The following is a 4,991-nucleotide window of genomic DNA, read 5'->3' as shown; positions in this document are numbered from 1 at the left end:
AAAGAAAGAAAGAAAGAAAGAAAGAAAGAAAGAAAGAAAGAAAGAAATTTAAGTAATTTTTAAAACTTAAAAGTAACAGCTAGTAGTTACTATGCCTTATTCACTCCACCATCTAACATAGCACCTAGTAAGCAGTAGGCACATAATAAATGCAAAAGAAAATAAACACATGAATTACAATAATTAAGTAATTTTACTGGCAATCAAAATTACTTTATATTAACACTAATAAAGATGGAGATCGCTAAATCATTCTATTGTTAAAATTAGTCTGAGCAGCATGCTTTGAATTATGCTAAAAGAAAAACGTTCACTGAAAATAACTATGAAGAACATCTGTATACATCTCCCTGGATACCTGGATAATAGTTTAGAATATATTTTCAGCATTGGAGGTACTGCGTTGTGGGGATTCTTATCTTTAACTTTTCTAGATACTGCCAATTTACTCTTTTACAATTTGCTGTACAAATTTAAACTTCTTCAAGCCAAATAAAAAAGATATTCATCAATCCATATCTTTGCTAACACTTGGGCTCATCAGGTTTTTCAATTTTTTATAGCATGATGTGCATAGTTTTTGTAGTTTTATTTGCATTTTTTATTTCTAGTGAGATGGAGCATCTTTTAATATTTTGTTATTCACTCAAGTTTACTCTTCTGCTCTTAAATTGTCTCACAATTTTTTCCTCATTTTTATACTGAGTGTTTTAAAAAAATCTTCTTTCTATTGATTTGCAGTAGTTCTTTATGCATCCTGAATACTAACGCTCTGTTGGGTATACATACTGAAAATAAATTCAGTAGATTATCTTTTCTGTAAGATATTTTTGATACAGAATTTATTTTAATATAATTGAATCCATTGATCTTTTTATTCACAGTCACAGCAGTATTGTTTGTAAAAATTAAAAAAAATGAAAGCATTCTATTAATTCATAATATTAACATATCATGAGAAAAATGGAAAAATAAATTCATTTAGATATATTCAAAAAATGTAATTTTATGTAGCAGTGAATTAGAGCTATACATATAAGCACAGGTAAATCTCATAAACAAAACATTGAATGAAAAATACAAGTTGAAGAAGACAAAAAGCAATATAAACATACATAAACTTTAAAAATCTTTTAAAAAGATTTAATGGGCCAGGCATAGTGGCTCACATGTATAATCCCAGCACTTTGGGAAGCTGAGGTAGGCAGATGGCTTGATTCCAGGTGTTTGAGACCATCCTGAGTAACATGGCAAAACACTATCTCTACAAAAAAAATTCAGAAATTGGGCAGGTGTGGTGGCACATGCCTGCAGTTCCAGCTATCTGGAAGTCTGAGGCGTGAGGATCACCTAAGCCCAGGGAGGTTGAGGCTGCAGTGAGCCATGATTGCGCCACTTCATTACAGCCTGAATGACAGACTGAGACTTTGTCTCTAAAAAACAAAATAAAGTAAAATAAAATAAATTAAAATAAAATGATTAAACATAAAGTATAAAGAAACATATGAGAAAACAAACTTCAAAGTCAGGCTTATCATACAGTTATTTGAATGCATTCATATTTTTGCATGTTGAAATAATAAAGTTGTTGAATGCAGCAGCAGTTCTGGTGTCACTTTCTCTAGTGAGCTAGATCAGGCTTCCCCTGCAGCCATGTTGAAGAAACTTGCAATTGGCATTGATCCTTTACCATCTGTTTCTAAGTGGGTGTCTTTCAAGATGAGAAGACTGAGATCACTGCCAATACTCAGCCACATTATGTCACCTTTACAGATATAACATGATTGATCACTGATACTGCAAATACTCAAGTTACAATGAACTCCACAATATGATTCTTGGGGCCAAATGTACACTTGGACAACAATTTGATTACTCAACTCTCCAGTGAGACAAGCAGTGTAGGTAGAATATAAAGAGGAGATTAAAAATTACTGGCTGGGGCCAGGTGCTGTGGCTCATGCCTGTAATCTCAGCACTTTGGGAGGTTGAGGCAGGAGGATCACTAGACATCACGAGTTTGAGACCAGTCTGGTCACATGGTGAAACCCTGCCTCTACTAAAAACACAAAAATTGATAGAGTGTGGTGGCACTCACCTGTAATCCCAGCTACTCGGGAAGCTGAGGCATGAGAATGCTTTGAACCTGAGAGGCGAAGGTTGTAGTGAGCCAAAATTGCTCTAATGCACTCCAGCTGGGGTGACAGAATGAGATTCCGAAGAAGGAAAGATGGATGAACAGAAGGAAGGAAGGAAGGAAGGAAGGAAGGAAGGAAGGAAGGAAGGAAGGAAGGAAGGAAGGAAGAAAGAAAGGAAGGAAGGAAAGGAGGAAAGAGAGAAAGAAAGAAAGAATTGAGAAAGAAGGAAAGAAAGAAAGAAAGAAAGAAAGAAAAGAAAGAAAGAAAGAAAGAAAGAAAGAAAGAAAGAAAGAAAGAAAGAAAGAAAGAAAGAAAGAAAGAAAGAAAGAAAGAATTGAGAAAGAAAGAAAGAAAAAGAATTTCTGGCTGGGAGCAGTGGCTCATGCCTGTAATCCTAGCACTTTGGGAGGCTGAGACAGGTGGAAAACTTGATGTCAGGTGTTTGATACCAGCCTGGCCAACATGGTGAAACCCCATCTCTATTAAAAATACAAAATTAGCTTGGTGTGGTGGTGCATGCTTCTAATCCCCACTACTTGGGAGACTGAAGCAGGAGGATCGCTTGAACCCAGAAGGCAGAGATTGCAGGGAGCTGAGATCACACCACTGCACTCCAGCCTGGACAAAAAGAGCAAAACTCCATATATATATAAATTTTGGTTTGAAGAAGATGAACAAAATTACAGAAGCTCAGTTTGTCAAGCTGGGACATCACCACACTACCAGAACTTTAATGACTCTCAGTGCCAAGGTGCCAACAATGCTATAAATGTTACTGGTGTCTATATTTCTAGTGGCCCAAATGCCACTGCTACTACTTAAGGCTTGATCAGGATGGTTGTTGTCAAACAAAATGTGTTGATCCTTGAAACAGGAAGCAGCACTTTTGATGTGCCCATCCACACTTGTGAAGATGTTATCCTTGATTTCTACTTTTTACCTAAGGACATTCTTTGGGTGGATAAAATTTTGTTAACTCAGCTGGGCACAGTAGCTCATGTCTATAATCTGAGGACATTGGGAGGCCAAGACAGGCAGATCACTTGAGGTCAGAGGTTTGAGACAATCCTGGCCAACCCCATATCTTCTAAAAATACAAAATTTATCTGAGCATGGTGGTGGGCACCTGTAATCCCAGCTACTCAGGAGGCTGAGGTAGGAGAATCACTTGAACCCGGGAGGCAGAGGTTGCAGTGAGCCAAGATCATGCCACTGCACTCCAGCCTGGGTGACAGAGTGAGACTCCATCTCAAAAAACAAACAAAACAAAACAAAAAAATTTCCTTAACCAAGCCTCAACCATTTGAATATCAAAGTCAAAAGCAAATAAAGACAGTAATGAAAACAAGAAGTCTATCTGAGCACTGTCTGGGGGCCTGGGGATCAACCAGCCCTGCCTGACATTTATGTTAAAAATGTGCACCATCATGGGGCCTAATACCATGGCCCAGCTCACCCACTCCTGGCTTCTGAGCATCTCATTCAGGGGCCTGTAGACCACCCCACCCACTACTGCCAGTGTCCATGTGCTTCTCCCAGGAGCATGAGGATGGATACTCACAGCCTGCTGCCATCAACATCAGTGAGACTCACCTGCACAAACCACCTGGGAACTGGAGACTGGCCCTACCAACCTATTGCAGTCACTGCTGGCACCAACACATGCAACCTGGGGGTACACAAGTTGGCCCACCATCACTACTGCCATGGCTGATGACACACATGCTGCCTGGAAACCCAAGGATGCCCCATCTAACCACAAAGTCTACTGTTGCCACAGCTGACACCTGAACTAGCTCCCTGGAAACCCAATAATTGGCCTATCTGGGCTCATTAACACCTGCATATATTGCCTGGGGCCCAAAGACAGGTATGCCTAGCCCACCACTACCACCAAGCGGGCCTGAAGACTATCCTGCCTTGCCTAGCTATTCCCAGAAAAGCCTAACCATAACCTTCACTAACAACTGCAGCCTAAGCCACTGAGAAAATCACAGGCACCACTGATGCTGGTTGTAGCCAAAGAAATCATTCAAATATTACACGACTACACATACCCAGAATCAAAGCTAAAACACCTATACAACTAACACTATAGATATATGTACAGAAAAAGCCTATCAACATAAAACCAATCCAAAAAATTTAAAGAAGTGACTGATGGACCAGAAGTGCAGATATTAACATAAGGACACAAGAAATACGAAAAAGCAAGGAATATGACATTTCCAAAGGATCCCAATAATTCTTCAGCAACAGATTCCAATGGGATGGGAAAATCCTATTAAATTCCTGAGAAATAATTCAAAATAATGGCATTAAAAAAGCTCAGTTAGATACAAGGAAACATAGATTAAAAAATACAAAGAAGTTAGATAAATGTAAAATTAGAAATTAGGAAGTCATGATCTGAATCAGAAATTCAATAAAGAGATAAATATCATTAAGAAAGATCCACACAGAAATCCTGGAAGTGAAAAAAATCCATAAATGAAATTAAAAATGCAATCAAGAACTTTAACAATAGACTAGGTAGAGCAGAAGAAATAATTTCTTTTTTTTGTGTGTGTGTGTGTTTAAATGATTCTTTTTTTTTTTTTATGGCATACAAGATAAACCCAATTTTTTTTTTTTACCCATCAATTCATCATTTATATCAGGTATAACTCCCCAATGCAATCCCTCCCCCCCCATGATAGGCCCCAGTGTGTGATGTTCCCCTTCCCAAGTCCAAGTGAGCTCATTGTTCAGTTCCCACCTATGAGTGAGAACATGCGGTGTTTGGTTTTCTCTTCTTGTGATAGTTTGCTAAGAATGATGGTTTCCAGCTGCATCCATGTCCCTACAAAGGAC

Source organism: Piliocolobus tephrosceles, chromosome 7 (assembly GCF_002776525.5).
Source record: "Piliocolobus tephrosceles isolate RC106 chromosome 7, ASM277652v3, whole genome shotgun sequence".
In the NCBI taxonomy this organism is placed as follows: Eukaryota; Metazoa; Chordata; class Mammalia; order Primates; family Cercopithecidae; genus Piliocolobus; species Piliocolobus tephrosceles.
This window is presented reverse-complemented; position numbering follows the sequence as displayed.